Genomic DNA, 27,071 nt, shown 5'->3' with positions numbered 1-27,071 from the left:
TGGCCAGGATATCCTACCTTTTGGACCTGCTGGGCCCTAGGCAGGCGCCTAGGTTGCCTTGAGAAAAATCTGCTTCTGCTAAGGACTATGACTTTACACCTTTGCTTTTCATGCTTCTATGGCTATAGAGGCTTATTTTAGTGAGAGGGATTTTACAATGTCTCTCCTCCCGACTCCCTGTGCATATGTTCAATGTCATATTGGGGCAGAGGTATTAAGCCTGGTGAAATGATAAAGAGGTGATAAAGTGGAAGGTGATAACGCACCAGCCAATCAGCTGTGCTTGAGAAATGACAGTTAGGATTTGATTTGATTGGCTTGTGCGTCATCACCTTCCACTTTTTCTCCACTATCTCTTCACCAGGCTTCATACTGTACATCTGCCCCATTATCTGGATTCCCCTTGATTAGAATGGGACTGTTTCTAAATAGCATACAAATTACATAGATATAAATACAATTGGCAACATTTACTAAGAATGCGACTGTCTAAGTCGTATTCGTATTTTGTATACGACTGAATATGACTGTTATCGGTGGAGTATTTAATTTACACATTTGTATTCCGGAGCATCATTTAGTCGTATTTTTTGGAGTATTTTTTTTACAACTTGTACTAGAATATAACTAGGTACTTGTGTATTATCATGGCGCCCATAGCATACCATAAGGCATACGATGGTATGCGATGCGATACAATGTTAGCAGATGTTATACAATTTTAAATTGTATACCATCGAATTGTATGCCATTGTATGGCATATACAATGGTATAAGATTTTAAATTGTATAAGCACCCTAATGGGTGTTTTCAATGTTAAATGTGCCCCCTATAAGATAAATAATTGTATAAGCACCGTAATAGGTGCTTACAATGTTAAAAGCACCCCCACGCCACCCGTGCTATCAACGCCAACCTGAAGCGTGGCGAGCGCAGTGAGCCCACGAGGGGCGTCGGTACGTGTCCTCCGACCTTTTCATACCCCCACTATCCACGTCGGCGTGGAGTTGAATTTATATAGTGTGGCGAGCCACCGAAATACATGTGCAGTAATGCGCGGCCGCTCGCCACGCTTTGGGCTCGGTGGCTCGCTGCGCTCGCCACACTATATAAAATCAACTCCACGCTGACGTGGATAATGGGGGTATGAAAAGGTCGGAGGACGCATACCGCCGCCCCTCGCGGGCTCGCTGCGCTCGCCACGCTTAGGGTTGGCGTTGATAGTGGCAGTGGCGTGGGGGTGCATTTAACATTGTAAGCACCTATTAAGGTGCTTATACAATTAAAGATTGTATATACAATTTAAAATTGCATCTCATTGCATTGTATGCCATTGTATGCCATATACAATGGTATACAATTGTAAATGGAATACAATGCCATAAGACTGAATATCGTGGGCGCCGTGATAATACACAAGTACCTATAACTAGTATACATTCGTATTTTGAAATACGATTTGATAGTAAATTTAAAAATTACATTGGAGTTATGAAAAATCCAAGGTGTATTCTTTTGATGGCGTATTAATTTGTATTTTTGTTAAAAGGTTGTTTACGGTCGTAAAAAAACAAAATAATAATGTTATTTCACATTAGTAAATTAGTAAATTACACAAATACCAATATATGCCCGAATACAACAATTCCTACCGTATTTTGCTTGGTAAATTTCCCCCAATAATTTGCAGATTACATTATTAAACAAAATATGTAGTGTGATTTAAATGGAATAAAGACACCCAAGTACAACGTTATAATAAAGGATAATAAAAGGATACAATTCACAGTAATAATAAAAAAAAGCCACTAGATGGCAGACATAGGCAACAAATGAATATCTACATTACTATAATTGAATGTGTGTGTGTGTGTGTGTGTATGGATGTTCCACGATAACTCTCAAACACTTTAACTAATCATCTTAAAACTTTGCACATTTATTTATTTATTTATTAACAGTTTCTTATATAGCGCACACAAATTACGCAGCGCTTTACAGAGCATAGTTATAATCAAAAACACATAACAAATTACAGTACAAGACAGTTTAGGACAAGTACATGGTTAATATGGATAGTTGCATCAGGGGACAGGACACTGAAGCAATCATCAGGGTGGCAGTGGTTTATATATTCCAAGAAAGGCATATGAGGAGAGAGGGCCCTGCTCGTGAGAGCTTACATTCTAAAGGGGAGGGTTAGACAGACAGGGGTGACACAGAAGGGAAAGAAGTGGGCATAAACCGTAGGTTAGGATGAGAGATTGTCAGGTTTTATGCAGGAGGGTGGGAAGAGGTCAGCTTAGTCTTTGATATTTTGGGGGACATTTACCAAAATGGATTCGTAGAAAAAAGGTGTATTCGTAGGGAGAAATACACCTTTTTTTTACGAATTTGTATTTTCGGGATTTACAATCCCAAAAATACAACAATTCGTAGTCCTAAAGATGGAACATTCGTATTTGTAGTTACAAATACGAATGTCTACACCATCGATAGGATACGACAGAAATCACCATTCAAAAGAATGGTGGTTTCTGATTTACTAAGCAGCCGTACTGACAATACGGCTGCTTAGTGGTGTGAAACACCCACGCAAATACGACAGGAAAATAGAACACCATTTTCCTGTTCTATTTGCGTTTTAGCCTGCACGGATCAGTCAGATCCGTGCAGGCTGCAGTGTAAAAAAATAGAAAAAATAAATAAATTAAAAAAAAAAACGGCGTGGGGTCCCCCCCACAGCCGAAACCAGCACCAGGCTGAAGGAGCCGGGGCCGGTAATTAAAAATCAGGGAGCCCGACAAATAGGGGTTCCCCGATTTTTAACAACCAGCCCCAGGCTCCAGGTCCGGGGCTGGTTCCCAAAATACGGGGGACAAAATGAGTAGGGGTCCCCCGTATTTTAAGAACCAGCCCCAGGCACAACCAGCCGGCAGGGTAATGTCACAGCCGGGGGACACTTATAATATAAGGTCCCGCGGCCAAAACATTCTCCCTACCGACCAGTCAGCCTGGCCAGGGGCCCTGGGGGAGTGGGGACCCCCCCAATAAAGGGGTCCCCCCCCTCCAGGACTTACCTGACCAGGCTGAAGCCTGGTGCTGTCCCCGGTGACCCTGGAGCGGTGGTCACCGGGCTGATGGTATTGTGTAAAAAATAGATAAACCATTGTTTTTTACTGTGGCACTACAAGTGCCAGCAAGCCTCCCCAGCAAGCTGGGACTTGGAGAACCACAAGTCCCAGCCTGCTGGGCATTAAAGGGCCCGCTGGCACTTGTAGTTCTACAGTTAAAAAAATAGTGCACAAAACACACTGACACACTTTTAAAATAAAACTTTATTACACACAAAGCCCACACATACTGATACTTACCTATCTTCTTCCCATAGGTCGCCCTGATGTCCTGTGTCGTCTTCGGGATCCATGTCGACGTCCTTCTTCATGTCGACGTCGCTGTCGGCGATGGTGTCCCCGTCCGGATCCGAAGAAATCCATTTGGGAAGCTGTGGAAGGAAACCATACTCACCTGTCCCAGCGCGACGTAGTCCAGGTAAGGGTCTTTGCAAAAAAACAAACCGACAGCCCCGAAACCAAACCGGACTCTGACGGAGACGCACGTGTGTTTATTTACATCGTGCGGCTCCGCCTCCCGAATGCCGCTATTGGCCGCCTTGCGGCCTAGCGGCTCCTGATTGGCCGCTAGGCCGCAAGGCGGCCAATAGCGGCATTCGGGAGGCGGAGCCGCACGATGTAAACACACCGTGTGTCTCCGTCGTGTCCGGTTTGGTTTCGGGGCTGTCGGTTTGTTTTTTTGCAAAGACCCTTACCTGGACTACGTCGCGCTGGGACAGGTGAGTATGGTTTCCTTCCACAGCTTCCCAAATGGATTTCTTCGGATCCGGACGGGGACACCATCGCCGACAGCGACGTCGACATGAAGAAGGACGTCGACATGGATCCCGAAGACGACACAGGACATCAGGGCGACCTATGGGAAGAAGATAGGTAAGTATCAGTATGTGTGGGCTTTGTGTGTAATAAAGTTTTATTTTAAAAGTGTGTCAGTGTGTTTTGTGCACTATTTTTTTAACTGTAGAACTACAAGTGCCAGCGGGCCCTTTAATGCCCAGCAGGCTGGGACTTGTGGTTCTCCAAGTCCCAGCTTGCTGGGGAGGCTTGCTGGCACTTGTAGTGCCACAGTAAAAAACAATGGTTTATCTATTTTTTACACAATACCATCAGCCCGGTGACCACCGCTCCAGGGTCACCGGGGACAGCACCAGGCTTCAGCCTGGTCAGGTAAGTCCTGGAGGGGGGGGACCCCTTTATTGGGGGGGTCCCCACTCCCCCAGGGCCCCTGGCCAGGCTGACTGGTCGGTAGGGAGAATGTTTTGGCCGCGGGACCTTATATTATAAGTGTCCCCCGGCTGTGACATTACCCTGCCGGCTGGTTGTGCCTGGGGCTGGTTCTTAAAATACGGGGGACCCCTACTCATTTTGTCCCCCGTATTTTGGGAACCAGCCCCGGACCTGGAGCCTGGGGCTGGTTGTTAAAAATCGGGGAACCCCTATTTGTCGGGTTCCCTGATTTTTAATTACCGGCCCCGGCTCCTTCAGCCTGGTGCTGGTTTCGGCTGTGGGGGGGACCCCACGCCGTTTTTTTTTTTATTTATTTATTTTTCTATTTTTTTTTACACCTTGCAGCCTGCACGGATCTGACTTGATCCGTGCAGACTGCTAGAAATAATTCGTATTAGCGGCCGTATATACGGCCGCTAATACGAATCATTACACCATCGGAGGGTTACAAAGCAGTCGTATCTGACTGCTTTGTAAATCCCCCTCCGGAACACGACTTTGCATACGACTTAAACAGTCGTATGCAGTCGTAGGGAAACAACCAATACGAAAAACTAGGTTTTTCATATTGGTAAATTTCCCCCTATAAGTCTAAAAAAGCGCTGGGTCATCCAAGAGTAGACAGCAGAGAGACAGTTGGAGATATGAGTGAGGAATCGGATAGAGGGAGAGAGATCAGGAAAGGAGCGGTAGATTTCAGTGTTATCAGCATAGATGTGATAGTGGAAGTCGAGTGAGCACATAAGCTCACCCAGAGAGGACGTATAGAGAAAGAGAAGAAGAGGGCCAAGAATAAAATGTTGGGGGACACCTACTATCAATGGAAGAGCAGGAGAGGTGAGGTCATTAGAGGTACACAGCTGGTCATTTTCAAAACTGACAGTGCAAGTATAAGCTTTAAAGGCGCATACACATGTACAGATTTTCTGTCTGATCTATCTGGTGGGAACAAAAACCTGGAAATGTATGGGAGCATATGACAATCAAAAAATTGTTCCCAAACACTTGAAAACAGACAGTGATCAATCAGACAAATTGATTAAATCATTCTGATACAGTATAACAAATTTATTCAAAACATATTTTTTTTCCTGCATTTGGGTGGAAATTTTTGATTGTCATATGCTCCCATACATTTCCAGGTTTTTGTTCCCACCAGATAGATCAGACAGAAAATCTGTACATGTGTATGCACCTTAACAGTGATAGTAAAAGTTGTTTGCAGATGTAAAATGATGATATTATGGTTGAATTGCCAGATTAAGCAGCCAGGAGTAGTATGTTGTGTGAAAGAATTTAACTCACTCAAAGCAGACTTTTTTCCGTTGTTGTTTTGTCCTTCAGTTTCACTTCGGTGTAACGCTGGTATAATGCTGTAGTTATGAATCAGTTTTGCCACTTTAATAACGGCCCACTTCAATCTAGGCCCACAGATAAACTCTGGCCACAGCCGTATGCACATTACCTTATCTTAAGGGACAATCTAAGTTTGAAGATGGATTTAATCGGATTACCCCTTAACGATGCTGTTATAAGGATCCATGCTATTTCTGTTGTTTTCATGTATTGTGATATGTCGTAGGAAAGCTTATGACTTTCTGAATACAGCCAGGGCTGCTAATAAAAAGCCACTAGGCCCTGGTAAATAAGAGCTTGGACAATGGGAGGGGGTGTGACCCACTCTGCACAGTCTCTGCAGCAGGGGACAGATTCGGGCCTGGTCAAAAAGTGCATCCCCCCTCTCTTGACAGAACCGAATACAACACAATAAACAGACTCCCTTAAGTGGATCCTTAACCCCTTTAGTGGTTGGTTTTCCTGGGTCAGAACAAACCTACAAGGACAGCTTTGTACTGCCCCAGAAACACAGAAAGGGCAGCCGCTGCCTTCTGCCTCAGCTCATGCTCCCCTGGGGCTGCTGCTACCAGCTTCAGCTGTTTGTGGCTGCTTGGAGAAGTTCGGGCACGCATGAGGGGGGGGGGGGGTCAGGAACACTCGGGTGTTCATGCGCTCAGCCGTTCATCTGTTCATCTGTTCGGGCATTCCTGTGTTTGGATGCCCGAACACACGAACAGTCGAGTGTTGCCAATTGTCCCTGAGTGGCCCTGTTTCTCCCTGAGAGGCGATGGGAATCGGTGACAGGGACAGTGGGCCAGTGACGCAACGGGGGGGATCAGCGACAGGGGGGATGGTGGTACGCCCGTGGTTCACTGCTGGAGGCACCACCCTTTCTTTACAGTGGCATACCCCGAGAACTCTGGGGAGAACCCGCTCCTACAGCAGAGTTTAGACCGAGAAATTCCGGGCATACCACCAAAGATTTTAAAGGCATAGAAGGGTCCATTAAATAAATAAAATAAAAAAAAACATTTTCACTTTACAAAACATTTGGGAATTGCATAAGCATAAACGGACGGGCCTTAACCTTTTGAGTGCCAAGTGAATTTGTCAGAATTAGTGTGAAAATTGGCAGGCAAACATTTGTTTTCATCATAATCACCTGTAATGTTTAACTTATATAGGAAATATAATCTTTTTTTACACAACATTTTTTATTTGATTTTATATAACAAATGGGTATTTGTGTAGTTTCACGGCGCCCGATATATCGGATGCGATATTGGCCGGAATATCGGATGTGATATTGGTCGATCACTCGATGCGATCCTATGCGATTTTTTTACCTGTTCATAACCCCACTATCCACTATACATGGAGTTGATTTTATATAGTGTGGCGAGCCACTGAGCCCGAAGCGTGGACGCGGATTACTGTGCTCGCTACACTATATAAAATCAACTACATGCATAGTGGATAGTGGGGTTATGAACAGGTAAAAAAAAACGCTCTTGATCGCATTGATATATCGGCCGATATCACATCCGATATATCGGGCGCCGTGAAACTACACAAGTACCAACAAATGTGAGCGACGCTTCCACTTTCAGCTGATATTTTACACATCGCTCACAGAGATGTTGGCACTCAAAGGGTTAAGACTAGTAGAATAATAAGAACACTGCAACAGATAAATACAGTATAAGGGCCATACACACAATGAGATGTGTGCTAAGCATTGTTGCTAAGCTATTTTGGGTAGGAGATTTCCCAGTGTTTTCAGGATGATGTAGATTGTCATCGCCATCTCCCATTCTGTACACACAGAGTGATTTGCAGTCACTTGCTAAGCAATTTGACTAGATTTTGACTGCATGCACTGACTAGCGGGCGATAGGGACATGCATCGTCATCGCTCGGGGCATACACACAGATCTAGTCAGATCACTTAGAAGAGAGCACAAAATATCTCCCCCTTAAGGAAGCACACCCAGTTTTGTTTAAGCAGTAGTGAATGGGGCAGACACATAGGGCAGTATTCAATGAGGCTGATTCGCCATGTTCTACGGCGATTTTTGTGCTATGTGCTGTAAGGCGATTTTTTTTGACTAAAACGGTGAATCACCCTATTCAATGACCAGATGGCGAATACATTTCAAGGTTTTTATCGCCATGATTCACCGAGTAGCAATCGCTATCTTTTTTTGGTGAAGTGGAATGTGAACTTTTAAAATAAAGTGTTTTGTTTTTTACATTTGGTGTCAAAAAATCAGGAATTTTATTCTGAGGAGGGGCATGCTATTTTTATTTATGTGCTGTAAGCACATGAATATATATTTAAATTTTAAAAAAAATATATATTTTTTTTTTTACACAGCAGCCAGCAGGGGGCCAGGAGCCGAGCCGCTCATTAGATATTCATATATTCACTGCACCCGATCATTACATATGCACGATCGGGTGTAGTGAATACCCGGTCCCCTGTTGGCTATCCCGGGGGGCAGCCTGTGCTGCCTGGCTCCCGGGGAGCCCACCTCCCCCCCCACAAACGTTCTGGGGCAGGCAGGGAGACTTCCATCTCCCTGCCTGCCGCCGTCCTCAGGCTCCCTGCTGCATCGCCGCAGGAGTTTAAATTCGCCGGTCAGGGGCAGTGAGCCCCTGACTCGTTGAATACTGGAGCCGGCGAGGCTCCGGAACGCGGCGGGCAGTGGCGAATGTGCAGCGTAACCTAAACAGGATTCGCTGCACATCGTCAAAATTCTCATTGAATACTGCCCATAGACTGCCACAATATGGGATGATTTTACTTAAGGGAAGCGATCTGTCAAATCTATAAACGCCGGAGCGATAGTGATAGTGTACAGGGCCGTGCATCGCTATTGCTATGGCCCCTACATACGGAGCGACATAGAAGCATTTTCTAAGCGATCCAATGAGATCGCTTAGAAAATGCCCGGGAATCACTACGTGTGTAGACCCCTTTAGAGTTCTATTGAAGATGATCAGATTCTATCTATTATCTTCTAGAAGGTTCTAAATAAATAAGTAGAATCTGATTGGTTGCTATGGACAACATCCCACCTTCAATAAATAAGTAAATTAACCCCGATATGTAATAGAAAAGCACAGTATCTAGTACCTCAGTGGCAGAACTAAGCAGATAATAAAGTATAATGCAACCCTAAAAAAACAGATAAAATAAATGTTGCGCCTACTGTACTTGCATTATCTTAGTTACATTCAGTGGTGCAAGTAGAAAAAAACGACTTATACCCCTTTTCCATCTGAAACCCATGTTAAACACGGGTTTTTGAACACGGATCATACCCGTGTAAGAAACGGGTAAAAACACTGTTCACACTGCGCACAGACCCGTGTTATACCCGTGTCGGAGCCTTTTACACTAAACCCGGGTAAACTTTGAAAAATCCCAAGAATGCCCACAAGACATAGCTTTTTTCCAGTCCAAACCAGTTTGAAGTCACAAAGGGGACAAAGGGGACAAAGGGGAGGGGTGGTGGGTGGGGACTTCTTACAGCATTGCAGCAATGGAGTCAGAGAGAGTAGCTGTGTCTATGCTGGGCTTGCAGACATTTTGCAGTATTTTGCTGTACTATTCTGCCATGGACAGCTTGATGCAGCAGCAGCTTATAACACTCTGCTACCTACTGCTGCGCTGGAGGAGGAGGACCCAATTCTTTGCGGAGAGGGAGAGTGCTCGTCGCCATTATTTGAGGAGGAGGAGAGTGCTGTTATCAGCGAGTGTTTCCACCATCCTGCAAATGAGCACTGCACCAACCAGAAGAATGTGGATGAGAGATCGCAGACATGGGGAGGCTTTCATGCAGACAGTTCTAAGTTTCCAGGATGAGCAGTGGATGGCACATTTCAGAATGTCCCGTGCTACATTTTTCTATATTTTGGAACTACTGTCCCCTGCCATCACGAAACAGACCACCAAGTTCAGGAAGCCTATTGAGCCCAGCAGGAGGTTAGCAATTGCTATTTGGTGGTACGCTACCCCTGGAGAGTATAGAACACTCTCTTGTCTATTTGGTGTAGGAATTGGCACAGTGTGCAAGATTGTATACCAAGTCACACGGGCATTGCTGAAAACCCTATACCAGCGCTTTATATCCTTGCCGCAAGGACAGCGGCTAGAGGACACTGTCAAGGGATTCAAGAGGCGTGGATATCCTCAGTGTGGTGGAGCAATCGATGGTACCCACATTCCCATCATTGCCCCCCGTGATAACCCCGCAGACTACTATAACCGCAAGGGGTGGCATTCTATTGTCCTGCAAGCTGTAGTGGACCATAAATACTGGTAAGCAATAGTTTACTATTTTTTTTGTAAGGGTGGGCATTTTCTTTGGAGGAACAATATGTAATATACCATTCTTTTTAGTTTCACAGATGTGTTCATAGGTTGGCCCGGTAGGTCACATGATGCGAGGGTGCTAGCCAATTCAGATCTGTACAGTATTGCGGAGGACCAGCTAGGTGGATGTCTGTTCCCTAGAGAGGTAAGAAATTTGTACCCTACACTTTATGTTCACCCATAAACCAATATTTATGTTTTGAACCAGGAATAAATATAATTATTTTTACAGAAATCGGTGACTGTTGATGGTGTGGAAATTCCGGTCCACCTCATTGGTGATGCAGCCTACCCCTTGCAGCACTGGCTGATGAAGGGCTACACCCAGCATGTTCAACTGTCGCCACAACAGATTGCATATACCCATGCCCTCAGTTCTGCCCGTATGGCAGTTGAAAATGCTTTTGGCCGATTAAAAGGACGCTGGCGTTGCCTCATGAAGAGGAATGATGTGGACTTAAAAATCATGCCAGATATTGTCGCAGCTTGCTGCATTCTGCACAATATATGTGAGCTGCAAAAGGAAAACTTTCTTCCTGAGTGGAATGTGCTGGACCAGGAGTTGTTGGGAAACGAACATGATGCATCAGGCTATGAGGGGGTGCATAGCGTTGCCGCAGAGCGGATAAGAGCCACAATAACTCAAAACCTTACATCAATGTTGCAGTAGAGGACACAGAGAAATATTGCTGGTTGAACAGTTTGTGTTTATTCATTTTTTGTATACTTGAAGTATAATTATAAAACATGTCAAAAAACTTTCTTGTATGTTTTCAAAACTTGACATACAGGTACAAAATGGCTTGGTAAACATTTATTAGTGCAAAAATATAAGTGCAAAGAGAACACAAGAGGGAGGAAGATGTATGACGCAGTGATGGGGGGGGAGAGAAGTCATAAATTGACAATCCTATCAGCTCCAAACTGTCCCTTCAGAAACCCTTCATACACTTAACAGTTTGGAGCTGATAGGAGGGCCTAAAGCACTATCACTGCTCCATACATCTTCCCCTCTGCTATGGCCATTCTAGTTATCACGTGGACCTAATTATTTCAGGCCTAAGAACGTACATCCTTGAGGTAGGAAAATGTAGATATATATATATATATACTATATATTTTTTAAAATAAAAAAAATGAGCACCCTAGTACTGCGACCTTTACTTGCAGGTACAAAATGGCTTGGTAAACATTTATTAGTGCAAAAATATAAGTACAAAGAGAACACAAGAGGGAGGAAGATGTATGACGCAGTGATGGGGGGGGGGAGAGAAGTCATAAATTGACAATCCTATCAGCTCCAAACTGTCCCTTCAGAAACCCTTCATACACTTAACAGTTTGGAGCTGATAGGAGGGCCTAAAGCACTATCACTGCTCCATACATCTTCCCCTCTGCTATGGCCATTCTAGTTATCACGTGGACCTAATTATTTCAGGCCTAAGAACGTACATCCTTGAGGTAGGAAAATGTATATATATATATATTCTATATATTTAAAAAAAAAAAAAATGAGCACCCTAGTACTGCGACCTTTACTTGCCCTTCTATGTATATATATATCTTATACATGTGCCCTATACTACCTGTGCCTGTAATATGGACTTGTTATGTATTTTAAAATTATTTATAAAAAATGTGTACCAACTGGCCCAACTTTGGCTTCTCTACCTACATTGTGCAGAAACCTAACAACCTGAAAAGATACATACAAACATTGCTGTAGCAACAACAGGCCTAACTCAATTGCCTATAAACCCGATATTGTTCGGGTTGGGGGTTGATGTGTTAGGATACTGAGCATGGTCATAGTTGTACTGGCCATATGGCACTTGTGTGTGGTCTTTTTGTGGTGCTTGTGTATTGGCAGGGATAAGGCTAAACATACGCTCAAACAATGTCATCTGCCTCTCATGCATATCCGCTATTTGTGACATAAAAGAATCATGCATTTCTTTTTCAGATGCTAAAAAACGGGCAATTCTTGCATCTTCATGAGCATTCAAATCGCTATCCGCCTCACGTAGATGTTCCAGAATAATCGTTGTCATTGCTCTCACAGATTGTTCTGTTCTGTTTGTTATAGACTGTGAAAGGGATAAAAAATGATTTGTTACACACTGATGATATATAAACATTGCATAGTTTAACCAACACATGTTTGCGGCCTTCCGGCACATGCACACTACCTATCCATTGCCCATTATGTTTTCAATCCTTTTTCAAAGACAGATTAAAGGTATTGAGGTGTAATATTGTTCGAGGTTGCCATTCAACTATCCACATATCCCACCATGTGTTAACATAAGTTTTGGTCTTACGTATGGACTACTGCAGCAACTATGACACAGCATGCTAGGATGTGTAGTACCAAAGGAGCTTGAAGTATGATAGTTTTGACACCACTACATAATGTTTGTGTATGTGCTTGTCTGTGTGCAAATTTAATACTTACTATTGGAGCGCAAAGTTGTGGGCTTGGGTGCCTGGGAAATCTCCGTCGACTTGGGTGCCTGTGAAGTCTCCGGCTGAGAAGCCTCTACCTCCTCATTTATTACAGCGCTGACGGAATCATCCTTCATGCTTGACTCTTCCAAACTGCAGTCAGATACGAGCAGCGGGGATGATGGTCCACATTGTGAGCTGGGGAGGCTGTGCTGTGTTTCGGCATGGTCCTCCTCTACTGACATCTGACTATTGGCACAGCTGGATGATGATAGTGCGATGGGATTAGTTAGGGCACTTTTGCCAAAGACACTGTAGCATAGCTCATAATATGGCCAATGAATACGTCCTACGCCACTTTTCTTACGATTATGGTCGTGTGTTTTCATAAATTGCTTTCGTAGTGCCTTTAATTTGTTCACCACTTGCTGCTGTGTTTTTTTTATGCCTCTGTCGGCCAGTATAACGGATATGTTCTTGTAGACAAAGGTATCCTTTACTGTACCCGTCATCTGTCTTCTTATTTCTTCCTCTCCCCTAATATTAAGCAGCTCTCTTATCTCACTGTCTGTCCAACTATGGCTAGACATGGTTTGCTGCCCAAATACCTGCTGTGGCCAGCGTTGTAGGGAATGTGCTGTGATGGCTGCTTGGGCCCAGCGTCGCAGGGATTGTGGCTGTGATGGCTGCTTGTGCCCAGCGTAGGTAGGAGGCAATGTGCTGCAATGGTTTCTTGTGCCCAGCGTGGCCAATGTGCTGCGATGGCTGCTTGTGCCCAGCATAGGCAATGTGCTGCGATGGCTGCTTGTGGCCAGCGCCGGAGGAGCTGCTGCTGGGAAGCCTCCTCGTGGTCAGCGTCTCCCAGCGTCTTCCGGCGCGTCTCCAGCAGATGACATCATCTTCTGGTGCCCTTGAAGAACCAATTACCGGCCTCAGAGTGTTACCCGGATCTAAAACACGGGTAATGTGCATTTACACTGCGCACAGACCCGTGTCATTGCCGTGTTTTACCCTGGTAGATACCAGGGTAGAATTCCCTGGTCTCTCTACCCGTGTTTTGTGAAAAGGACACGTTCACACTGACAAAAAACCCGTGTCGGTGCGCGTCCTCGAGCAAAAACCCGGGTAGAATTTGCTAGTGGAAAAGGGGTATTAGTGGTACTGTGCCACGCGCTGCAAAAAAAATGAGCATGGTCAGGGGCGTGGTCATATGACACTAGGGGGAGTGGCTGGAATATTGCACGCCGAAGGCACACAACCAAAATTTACTGTTACGCGTCACACACCCAATACATACTGTATGACCCATGCCATAATGGCCGTTACACATTATGCCCCACAGCATGATGCTCATTGCACCGCACAATTGATGCCCATTACTAATATGTCCCCACAGTGCCAGATATGCCCCCACAGTGCCAGATATCATATGCCCCCACAGTGCCACACATATGACCCCAGTGCCAGATATGCCCCCACAGTGCCCCACATATGCCCCCAGTGCCATATATGCCACCACAGTGCCACACATGACCCCAGTGCCAGATATGCCCCCACAGTGCCACACATATGACCCCAGTGCCAGATATATGTCCCCACAGTGCCACACATATGCCTCCAGTGCCAGATATCATATGCCCCCACAGTGCCACACATATGCCCCCAGTACCATATATGCCCCCACAGTACCACACATATACCCCCAGTGCCAGATATGCCCCCACAGTGCCACACATAAATGCCCCCACAGTTCCAGAATATGCAGCAGCACAACCCACCCTCCGTGAGTGACTCCTGCAGTGCTGGCTGTGTCCGGTCCGGTCCTCTCCCCCCCTCCAGTCCCCCGCCGCCACTGCCTGCTTCTGTTTCCCTGGGGAGGGGAGTGCATCTCGCGTCTCTCCTGCCCCGGCTTCACTGATTCTAACTGTGTGACTGGGCTGTCAGCCAAGCTCCTGATTGGCTGCCAGCCCGCTAGCTCTGATTGGCTGACAGGCGACAACCTAGTCACAGGGACACAGAGAGGGGAAGGAGAGACGCGCAATGCGCTCCTCTCCCCTCCGAAGGCAATCAGCTGTGGCGGGGCGACAGAGGCCACGCCCCTCCGCCACTTACATATGCGCGCATGCGCATTAAACACTTTGGGGGGTATTTGTTATGGCGGTACGGGGTACCGGCAATATATCTTTTACCGGTACGCCGTACCACCCCGTACCGCCATAGTTGCACCCCTGGTTACATTTAAGTAAATTACAAGTAAATGGGACATATAACTATAACAAATTATGTAGAATTACAAAAATGTGGCGAGATGCAGAAAACCATAAAGGTGATATCTCTTGAAGAAATCCCCAATAAATGAAAAATGATCAGCTAACCACAGTTCCACAGGCATAGTATCACTGGCGTATATAGAACAGGGGGCCCACACACCACACGCTGCAACCATTTAATTATACTTACCACACCACTAGCTGCACAGCTAGAAAAATCACTAAGAAAATGGAAGGTGATTTGTGCATGCACAATCGAGATGTCCCCAGAAATGTGACGCCAGTGCCATGTTAAACTCAATGCCAGGGTCTACTACAATGCAGGAGAGGAGGAGGCACAATCGGAGCTTGCATATAAGCCCCCTCCTCTCTTAAAGTGCCTCATCATAGTATATAATAAATTTCAGAGAAAGTCCATCCACCAAATGTGATAACAGTCCAGACAAAGGACACTTAGATGCACTAAGCTTCAGAAGTGATAAAATTGAGAGTGATAAACAGGCAGCCAATCAGCTCCTGCCTGCCATGTCACAGACTGTGCTGGAAGAGGGGTGGTGTGGGACTGTGTAGGCGGGACCGGAGCTTGTCAGCAGCGGGACTTGTCAGCAGAAGCAGTGACTTTGAAACACTAGACGGCCCTCTGATTGGCTGAGAGAGCTCTCTTTCAGCTGCCTCAGCCAATAACAGGGGCGGCCTCAGCCAATCAGAGGGCCGTCCAGTGTTTCAGCCATCTGCTGCTGCTGCCGAGTTCCGTCGCATGAAAGCTCCACCGCTCCGGTCCCCGCTACACAGCCGCCATGCCTCCCCAGCCAGTTACCGCTCCCCGCCAGCGCTCCGGTCCCCATCCCGGCCCCGCTCCCCGAACCCGCCGCTGATTGCATTCGAGCAATCGCATGTGGTTAAAAACCACATGCGATTGCTCATTCAATTCGATAAATATTATATGCAGCTCATAATATTTATCGATGCGACATGTCAGCATAAAAATGCATGCAATCATTCGATGTATCGGCCAGATGTGGCCGAAATCGAATGATTGCATGCGATATCTCACATATGTATGGACAGCATAAGTGTGTAATTGACAATCCTCACAAGTGGCCAAAGCAGGAAGCAGACGGTGAACATGGGAAGGATCACAGGTCCATCCTAGGGGTTGATGCATCAAGCAATATGGTGAGAAGTAGACCGTTGGAGGTTGTCCATAGAAACTAACCAGCATTTATGTAACATTTCAGTACATTTTATCAAATTATAGGTAAAGGCTGATAGGTTGCTATGGGCAACTTCTCAACTGTTTGGTACATCTGTTGAAGATGGCAAACACTACTGGCCACGTGTATGGTACCAACTTTTCCCTGTGTTAGAGCCTCACAGTGGGAGACAGATGTCTTTCATTTAGCTCCTAGTGACCTTTTAACTCCTCTCCGCATAATCTCCGCTCTATGTTAGAACCTGTGTATACATATCTGAGTACAGCGGTCCCATCCCAGGGGTGGAGTTAAGTGTCCGTCCCTAGACACCACTTTTTTTTGCGACCCCTCCCTCTGCCACAGCTGCCAACATTCTACCGATCATTGCTCCCACCCCCCAACCAGGCAACAAGGACGGGAAGCTGTGCGCTCGGCTCTGCAGCACAGTCAGAGCTCCCGGGGAGTACCTACCAGTGTTCCATCTGTGTCGGCCAGCTGAGCAGTTAAGGTCCAGGATGGGTGAGTAAAAGGCTGAGCAAGGGAGTCAAACCCTTCCATCCCATGATTTGTGACCCCCCCACCACCACCTTTCTGGCAAATCCCGACCAGTGAGGGGGGGTGCTTTGCCGCCCCCAGCAGGTGACGCCCATCCAGCCCTGGTACTCCGGGCAGGCAACAGGGGGGGGGGGGCAAGGGGGACACCTGTACCAGGCCACAAGCTTGTGAGGGGCCCCAAGGTGCTCAGGGGCTATAAGCATGGCTGCGGCATGCGGCAGTGCAATGCCTAGCAATGGTTTATAAAGGCAGCTGCCAGGATTCCTGTAAGGGAACTTGCCTAGGGGTATGGATCATTAGGTCTACAAAAGAATGGTCGACAAGCATTGGGTCGACACCATTAGGTCGGCATGGGTCTAGGTCGACAGGTCATTAGGTTGACACAAGTATTAGTTCGACTTGGGCAAGGTCGACAGTCCACTGGTTTTTTTTTACCCAAATTTCGACACAGTCAACATGGACACTGAAACATAACTACGCTCAGCACACTATTTTATTCTCACACCTTGCCGTAGCGGAGATTTTCCTTACCCGATCGGGGGCGGGGCTTGACTGTGATGTCATTAAGCCCCGCCCCCATTACGGGTAATAGGAGAAATGACTGATCTCCATGGAGGGGGCGGGGCTAAAATGACACGATTGTGCCATTTTAGCTCCGCCCCCTCCTCTGCCGCGATTCGGGGGGCTCAGGGGGTCCCCCAGATTCCGGGAGGGTTGCCCACCCTTCCGGGGGGCCGGGAGGGGGACCCGATTTTCGGGAGACTCCCGGTCGGCAACCCTGTTATAGGGGCATCTTATCTTAATATATCCTTATTATCCATATTGCAATTCGAAAATAATTTAAAGCACAAGTAGTAATATTAATGATAAAAGTGTTCAAAATACGTATAACAACAAACCAAGACAAGCCATTACAAGGTAAAGACATAAGGGGGGGGGGGGGGTCACACGCACATCTACTAGATATGTAATTTGTTCATACTGGGACGTTCCGGTCTGAGGTATTACAGGGGGATCACACATTTACGACATAGGCATAGATGTTTTATACATGAAATGCATACAATCCAATACATTTTATACCCCCCTGGAACAATTTCCTAGTTTAGTGGTTATCAGTAATCTGTCTCAGTAGGGACCAATTCGTGTTTTCAAATAATTTGTAAATATGTTCATTTGTAGTGCTATCAAGAGATTCAATGCTGCATTATTTTTAAACTGCAATTTAGATTTCAGTTTCAACACACCCCACCCAAATGTAACTCCCTGCACATGTTCCATCTGCCCCACCTGCAGTGCACATTGTTTTGACCATTTTGAGAACAAATTTGTACTGCGGTCAGATCAGAATAAGGGACAATATGCAGTGTACTAAAAATGTTCTGCTCAAGGAGGGGGGGGGGGGATTGGACCCCCCAGATATATCAGTGTACAGGTCCCCAAGTTTTCTGTTGCCAGCCCTGCTGATACTACCTCAATATACTTAATTAAACTGGAAAGGTGGGCCAAGGTGGGAACTTAATTAAACTGGGACTTAATTACTCTCCAAATGTTTATGAAATTGTAAAATGTGTTGCTGGGCAGTGATGGAGAACCTTGGTACATCCCAGCATGCTCTGCAATAGTTTTTGCATAGCCAAACAGCAATGTTTGAGGGCATGGTTGGATGTATAGTTCAACAGCAGCTGGAGTGCCAAGGTTCTTCCTCAGAGATGTGTACTCTAACTCTGCAATACCACCACCATCTATATACATATTCCAACAAAGTCATCCCTAAGTCAATTTCACCTGAAAGAACATGGCATAGCCTCCACAACCAGCTGTAACATCAGAAAAATGGCATTCTGAGTGCACTCTCCCAAGTCCGCCAACATCCTGAGTAGGAAAACAATCTCCAGAGCCAAAGCCACCACGATAACCCAATGCCCTGGTTACCAATCAGTAGAAGAAGAAACAGTGGGCAGGTCACAGGTTGAAGTAGGAACCAGGCTGCTGAGGCACCCTTTTATTGCTTTACTGGTGAAGAATCCTCTTCTTTTTTTTTTTTTTTTTGAATTTATTTTCTTTTGCAAAAATACATACATATAGCGATATCAAACATCGCACTGTAAAACCCTTAAGCCAATACATATCACGCTACGGAGCTACTGTTCCACTTTATCATATATTATTTCCTGGGTTTACACTACAAAACAGAACATTACATTACATACAATATATTTGGACACTTCTATCTTTTGGAAACCGAGGCACCATCAACACCATACAGTTTATCATGGCTATAGCGTACAACACCGAAAAACTGTCTTATCCTATCTCATTTACCTTTCTCTTTTTGGGGTTTAGGTTATTACTCCCCTTACCCCATTATTCCACCAAGGTCTCTTGCTCAACCTGGGATTAATGATATAGTCCTGATTTTAAATTCAACCGCTTTGCTCCTTTTTAGGGATAAACCCAACATTCTTACCAATTTTAGATACATACATTTCCTTACAGCTAGTTTTTAGTCTGGTCAATCACAACTATGTAATCAGTTATATCTTATCACTTTTACAGCATATTTTTACATTGCTGTTTGTCGCGGTACTTTTTACAACTTTTTGCAACAGTGCTAAAAACATATGCAATACCCCATTGTGTTTATTGTGGAGGAGCCTGACATACTTTCTCCTTCTTATTATGTATTCAAATTCATCAACCCTTATTCCGTTTTTAACTCCCTAGTGCAGTGGTTCCCAAACTGTGCGCCTAGGCTCCCTGGGGTGCCTCAGAGCACTTGCAGGGTTGCCTCGGTTTCGTGGTCCAGAAGCGATTCATATTATTTATGGTCAATGTAATAGGCAAAACCAGAGCTTGTGTCTTCCAGTTTTAAAATATGTGGATAAACAGAAGTAAATTCTGTATCTCACCATATAACTGGACCTAAGGATGACATATAAGCACAACTTATTTAATTTTATATTGTTTTCGAAAATTCTCGGTAGCAAACTTTGCACCTACTGTAGGGGTGCCGTGACAAATATTCTGATAATCTAGGTGCTACATGCTAATCATATCTCTGGTTGTCCAGTGAAAACATATTCAGCCTGGTTAACCTATCTTTGTATTCTAGTGATTCGAGACCTTTTACTAGCTTAGTCACCCTTCTCTGGACCTGTTCCAAATCATTTATGTACTTTTTAAGGTGCAGTGCCAAGAACTGTACACCACGGGCCAGATGTACTAAGCTTGAAAAGTGATCAAATGGAAAGTGATAAACCACCAACCAATCAACTCCTACCTACCATGTCACAGGCTGTGTTTGAAAAATGACAGACAGGAGCTGATTGGCTGGTGGTTTATCACTTTCCACATGATCACTTTTCAAGGCTTAGTACATCTGGCCCCAAGTGAGGTTTCACCAATGCCTTGTAAAGAGGCACTATCATGTTGGGAGCCCTTGAATCCATTCCACTTTTAATGCATGCCAGTGTCCTCTTTGCTTTTGCTGCTGCACTTGAGCAGTGTACACTATTACCCAAATTTTTGATCTATGATGACCCCCAAGTCTTTCTCTACAGCATAATTCCCTATAATAACTCCATTTAGCCTATAAGTAGCTTGTTAATTTTTGTTCCCATAATGAATTATTTAGCATTTATCAATGTTAAACTACATTTTCCACCTCTCCTCCCACCTTTCCAGTTTAATTAAGTCACTTTGTAGTGTATCCACATACTGTCCTTGAGTTCATTTCCTTACTCAATTTTGTGTCGTCCGCAAATATTGCAATTTTACTCACTATGTCACTTCCTATATCATTGAGATATATATAGATTAATATATATATATATATTAAACAAGATGGGTCCCAATATTAACCTTGTGGGACTCCACTTAACCTTAACCTAGCTGGAATGTATGCCATTTACCACCACTCTCTGTCCCCGATTGTGCAACCAGTGTTTAATCCAATTAAAAATTGGGTACTTATGTAGTATCTGGGCTGCCGATTTTGTGATTGTATGCCTTACCTTAAGGCATACAATCAGATGCGATGCGATGCGATTCGATGCGATTTTGCATAGGATTCAATGTTAAGAAGGTCCTGTTCATTTCCCCACTATCCAAGTGGGCATAGAATTGATTTTATATAGCGTGGCGAGCGCAGCGAGCCACCGAGCCCGAAGCGTGGCGAGCGAAGCGAGCCCTGCGAGGGGACGCATATTTCTTAAAAAGTATTCTGTGTCCCCTCGCGGGGCTCGCTACGCTCGCCACGCTTCGGGCTCGGTGGCTCGCTACGCTCGCCACAGGTTTATATCCAACTCCATGCCCACTTGGATAGTGGGGAAAGGAAAAGGACCCCTTTTTCCCATTGAATTCTATGTTAAAATGGACTCAGACCATTTTAACATTGAATCCTATGGAAAAATCTTGACCATCGCATCGCATACGATTTGGTCGCATGCGATGCGATGCGATGCGATCCGATCCGATTTCTAAATCGGCAGCCCAGATACTACATAAGTACCAAAAATTGTATCTCCTAACTCTAAGTTACCTAGTTTTATTAATAACCTTTTATGGGGCACCATGTCAAAAGCTTTAGCGAAATCAAGAAGTATTACATCAACAGATTTCTGTAAATCCAACCCCTACTGACTTCCTCATAAAAGCTAATTAAATTAGTCTGACATGATCTATTTTTGACGAAACAATGCTCAGCCTTACTTATCACTTTCTACTGTTCTAAGAAATTATGAATACTATCTCTTATTATTCCTTCTAATATTTTTTCCACAATGGATGTAAGGCTGAATGGTCTATAGTTTTCAGTTTTAGTTTTGCTACCTTTCTTACATCATGGTCGTTTGGATAAATTGGTTAAATCAAATGTGTCTGAACATTATTTTTGTAGAGATGTGCAGGTTTGGATCTTCACAGATTTACCTGGATTTACTCGGACTTATAATCAGGATTTGGATTTTTATAGTTATTTGCAATGTATCTATATGGGGTTCCCACATTTCATAGAAATGTGCCGTATACTTTTCTTTAGAAGAAAGAGGCTCTGGGTGGCTCTTTTGGTCCATTAGAAAAAAAAAACCAAGGGTATCTGTGCAGGTATTCTCTGTATACAACACTGCAATATTGGTAGTTTCTGGAAGCACTCAATGCTAATAGTAGGTGTGGTACTTGTTTCCTAGAACGGCGCCCACTAAGCAATTTGCTTAGTGGGCTTTTCTGCATAGGGAAATCGCATCGCATGGGCAGTTTAAGGGCCATGCGATTTTCCTATGTAATTTATTTACTTCTCTCTCAGCCCCGGGCCATCGCATCGCATCTGCCGCAATCGATGCATGCGATTTTATAGGGTGTGTGATGCCGTGACATTAGGTATACAATAATATGATTGTACGTCCCAAAAATAGGTTTAACACACCCCCCACTATCCACGCCACCCCGAAGCATGGCGAGCACAGCGACCCCAAGAAGGGCGGCGGAACGCGTCCTCCGACTTTTTCATTACCCCACTATCCACGTCGGCGTGGAGTTGATGTTATATAGTGTGGCGAGCGCAGTGAGCCACCAAGCCTGAAGCGTGGTGAGCGCAGCGAGCCCCGCGAGGGAATGCGGAATACATGTAAAGTAATCCGCGTCCCCTCGCCACGCTTCGGGCTCGGTGGCTCACTGCGCTCGCCACACTATATAAAATCAACTCCATGTGGACATTGAGTAGTGGGGGAATGAAAAGGCCAAAGGACACGTTACCCCATCCCTGGCAGGGCTCGCTGCACTCGCCACGCTTCGGGATGGCGTGGATAGTGGGGAGGGGTTGCGTTAAACCTATTTTTGGAACATACAATCATATAATTATATAGCTATTTTCATGGCATCGCACATCCTATTAAATCGCATGCGATTTTGTGGGACATGCAATCCAATGCGATATAGTTAGGTACAATAAGGTTAGAAAAAATTACATAAAAAAATTGCATTGCATTGCATGCCACTGTAATGGACCATGCGATGCAATGCGATGAGATTTCCCTATGGTGCCATATGTAGGAAATTTGGGCGCCGTGCTAGGAAACAAGAACCATAGGTTTATTTACCAAGATATGGACAACAAAGCAGATGCCCCTCAATGCTCTGGGTTGCGTTCCTACTGGTTCCCTAATTCCCATTTTCCACTAGCAAAATAACCCAGGTCATTGCTAGTGGAAACGTGCAAACCCGGGTAGACTGACCTGGGACTCCAAACCATTTAGTTACCTGGGCTGGGCCCAGGACGCTCCAGGGGCCGTGAAAATGGGTAACCCTGGTCTCATTCACTTCAATGTAAAGGCGCCGCTGGGAGATACTCCATGTTTGCATTAGCATCCACGTTTGATTCAGCCAGGGCTGTGCAACAAAAGCATACAACAGGGGCTTCATAGGTATCCGCGTCCCCTCGCGGGCTTCACAGGTATCCGCGTCCCCTCGCTGGGCTCGCTACGCTCGCCACGCTTCGGGCTCGGTGGCTTGCTGTGCTCGTCACACTTTCTATTCTCGACTCCACGCCGACGTGGATAGTGGGGGTATGAAAAGGTCGGAGGATGCGTACCGCCTCCGCTCGCCACGCTTCGGGTTGACGTTGATCGTGGGTGGCGTTAACAATTGGGGGGGGGGGCATTTCACACTTCAGGGTGGCTATTTGGGGTCTCTGGGCCATTTAACATTGTTACCTATGTAAAATCGGGTCAATTGGGCCATTTAACATTGTTCCCTATGTAAATCGCGGTAATCACATCGGTCGCATCGCATGCGTTTTTGGCCGCATGTGATACGACCGTCGCGATTTACATTTTAACATGCATTTCTATCTAAAATCGCGGGCATCGCATCGGTCGCATCGCATGCCATTATAATGTATAATTATACATGCGATGCCCGCGATGGGCGCCGTTCTAGGTAAAGAGTACCAAATACATTTACTGTGGGTAAACATAAGCTAGGGAAGTCTTCAGTGAGCTCAAATTCCTAGTAAATGAAACTTTATGTTAGATTATCTATTTTCACTTGACAATTACTCTGCAAGCAGGTATCTGGAGATATACTACTATCATATTTGCCTACTTTTGAAAACTAGTTTCAGGGAGATTATAGTTTATTATAGAAATTTGCACAGCGCCCCATTGAGGGGGCGTGTCATGCTCCACTCAAAGGGCGTGTCTAGTTCCATATATGGAGAGACTGTGAAAAGAGATTGTGAACGTGGCACCTAGAAGCGTGGGTGTGTACTGCTACATCTAAATCTTCTAAAATGACTTATATCCAAATGTAGATGAGCCCCAGAGCAGTTAGTAAGAGATACTATACTTGCTAAAGTGCTGGGAAATGGCGCTGATGATTCACTGTAAATGTATCTATCTCTCATTCCATTTTTCCTCAAAATTGTAACATTGTAATATGGGCTAGGTGACATGAGGGAGATTGCTAGACTAATGAGGGAGAGAGGCAGATTGTTGCTATGTCAGGGAGTCTCCTGCAGAATGCAGGAGGGGAGGTAACCATGATGTTACATAGTAACATTGGGGCAGATGTACTAATCTGCCTATAACGTTTTGAGAATAACGAGTCCCGCTTCTCCAGCATAACGTGGAGAAGCGGGCAAACGTTATAGGCAGATGTATTAACCCCCCCAAAGCCGATAAGGAGAGCCGTTATCCCCAGCGTTAACGGCTCTCCTTATCGGCTCCCTCGCCGCCCCGCACATGCGCAGTCGCCGTCGCCCCCCCTGCCCGGCTTACTGGGCATGCGCGAGATCTCGCTAAAACCGTGAGATCTCCAGCGCAGCCCAAGCCAGACGCAGGGCTAGCGTTGTCCCCATAGTGGGGGATAGGACAACGCTAGCCCTGAGCTGGCGAAGGCTGTTAATACATCACCCCGGCCGTTAATCCCTGGGGGGGATTGCAGGGACAGCCCCGCCGAGCGTAACTCGGCGGGCTGTCACTAGCGCACGTTAGGTGCGCTAGTAATACATTAGGGACAGACGTAATCCCCCCCAGTTAACCAGCGTTAAGTGCATTTTTGCACTTAACGCTGGTTAATACATCTGCCCCATAGTAGGTAAGGCTGAAAAAAGACTTGCGTCCATCTAGTTCAACCTAGGTTGTTATTTAAAACAGACTTGTAAAGACAGATTATGTTTCTTATTTGTACCCATGGATGTTATTAATCAATAAGTGTTTGTCCAACCTTATTTTGAACGTATTTATTGTATCTGCCGACACCACCTCTCCAGGAAGAGAGTTCCAAAGTTTGACAGCTCTGACCGTAAAGTAATTTTTTCTTCTAGCTGAACAAAATCTTTTTTCTTCTAATCTATACTCATGCCCTCGCGTTCTACATTCCTTTCTTGTTGAAAAAAGGGTGTTTGCCAGTTCCTTATATTGGCCCCTGATATATTGGTACATGTTAAGCATGTCCCCCCTTAAATGTCTCATTTCTAATGTAAATAGTCCCAAATTGCTTAATCTCTCCTCATAGCTTAAATTCTCCATTCCCCTAATAAGCTTTGTTGCTAAGGTTATAACTAGCACACTGGTTGTGTCTCCCAAGGTGCATAACCTTACATTTATCTACATTGAACCTCATCTTCCACTTTTTAGCCCACTCCTCTAGATTTGCAAGATCCTTTTGAAGCGTGGTGACATCTGCTGGTGATTTAATAACTTTGCTTAGTTTTGTATTGTCCGCAAAGATGGATACATTGCTGAGTAACCCCTGCCCAATATCGTTAAAATAAAATGAGCCCTAAAACCGAACCCTGAGGCACTCCACTTAGTACTGGTATTGTATCTGATACGGCACTGTTTACAACCACTCTTTGTTCTCTATTACACAGCCAATTCCCTACCCATCTGCAGATATTTTCACCCAATCCTAGGTCCTCCATTTTATTTATCAACCTCTTGTGTGGGACAGTATCAAAGGCCTTAGCAAAATCTAGGAAAATCACATTTACAGCATTTCCATTATCAAGGTTTTTGCTAACCGCCTTGTAGAAACCTAGTAGATTAGTTTGGCATGAACGATTTTTCCTTTAGTCTGTTAACTCTTATGAGTAGGGCCCTCCTTCCTCACGTACTCACCCTACCTCTTTACCTCACCAGTGCTTCTGCCCGGTTCTTCCCTTCCTCTACTTCCTCTTCAGTCTCCTCGACAATTTCCACACCTACTTCAGAACTGATGCTGATTTTAGTTCTACCAGCTATACCCCTATTTATGCTGTATTTTATCAACACACCCTGTACGTTACTTTGTAATTATTTTTTTGTTTGCTATGTACGGCGCTGCGAACACTTTGTGGCGCCGTATAAATAAACGTACTACTTCTACGAACCCATGCTGGTTAGTACTGAGAAGATGGTGACGGTCTAAATATTCCTGGATACTATCCCTTACAAATCCTTTAAAAAGTTTACCCACTATTGATGTTAAACTAACGGGTCTGTAATTAGCGGGATCGTCCTTTTTTTCCATTTTTGAATATTGGCACTACCTCTGCTATTCTCCAATCTTTTGGTACTTTACCTCACGATAGTGAATTGCTAAAGATATAATGTAACAGTGTAATGTGGCCTAGGTAAAACAGTGTAATGTGTAACAGTGTAATGTGGCCTAGGTGAAATGAGGGAGATTGCTAGACTAATGAGGGAGAGAGGTAGATTGCTGATATTTCAGGGAGTCTCCTGCAGAATGCAGGAGGGTAGGCAACTATGCTACTATAAAGATTTAGATGGAAATGTATTTCTTAATTAAGAGAAATAATTAGATCCAAGGGAGTACTACCATAGATGCAAGGGGTTCAGTTGCTATGGATCCCGGAGCAGAAGGGGGCCCATCTTTACTTTCTAAATAATATGTTTTTACATACAATTATCACCATCAGTTGCTAAATAGGGGGCCCTTTCAGACTTTTGCTATGGGGCCTATCAATAGCTAGTTACGCCCCTAATTAGATCCATTCATTGTCAAATTTATAATGGGTGCAATGTGTGCAGTTTAGACAGGGCCACTGCACATATTATTATTATTATTTTATTTATAAGGCGCCACAAGTGTTTCGCAGCGCCGTACAAAGGAACAATACAGGGAGACAAAACTTGGCATAACATTGAATAAATAACAAAAATACAGTACAAATAAAGAGCACCACAGTTCAATACACATTACAGCTTAAATGTAAGTAGTGAGGACCCAATCAACATACAACTAGAGGCTTGAGGCCAATGATGGAGATGAGTATGAAGATGGTCACTGAGTGTTGGAGTAAAGGAGAGCTGTGAGTGAAATGTGAAGAGAAGTGGGCTTTGACAACAGGAGGGAAGAGGGCCCTACTCGGAGGAGCTTACAATCTAGTAGGAAGGGGAGACAGACAGATTACAAGAGGTGCACAGATTACAAGATCACACCCATGTTTTATTACTTACCTTTCTGGAGTCCTGCGTTTGACACTGCAGCCGTGGATAAAAACCACAGCCAAAATGGCTGCTAAGC

The sequence above is a fragment of the Crinia signifera genome, chromosome 8 (assembly GCF_055691185.1).
Source record: "Crinia signifera chromosome 8, ASM5569118v1, whole genome shotgun sequence".
Taxonomy (NCBI): Eukaryota; Metazoa; Chordata; class Amphibia; order Anura; family Myobatrachidae; genus Crinia; species Crinia signifera.
This window is presented reverse-complemented; position numbering follows the sequence as displayed.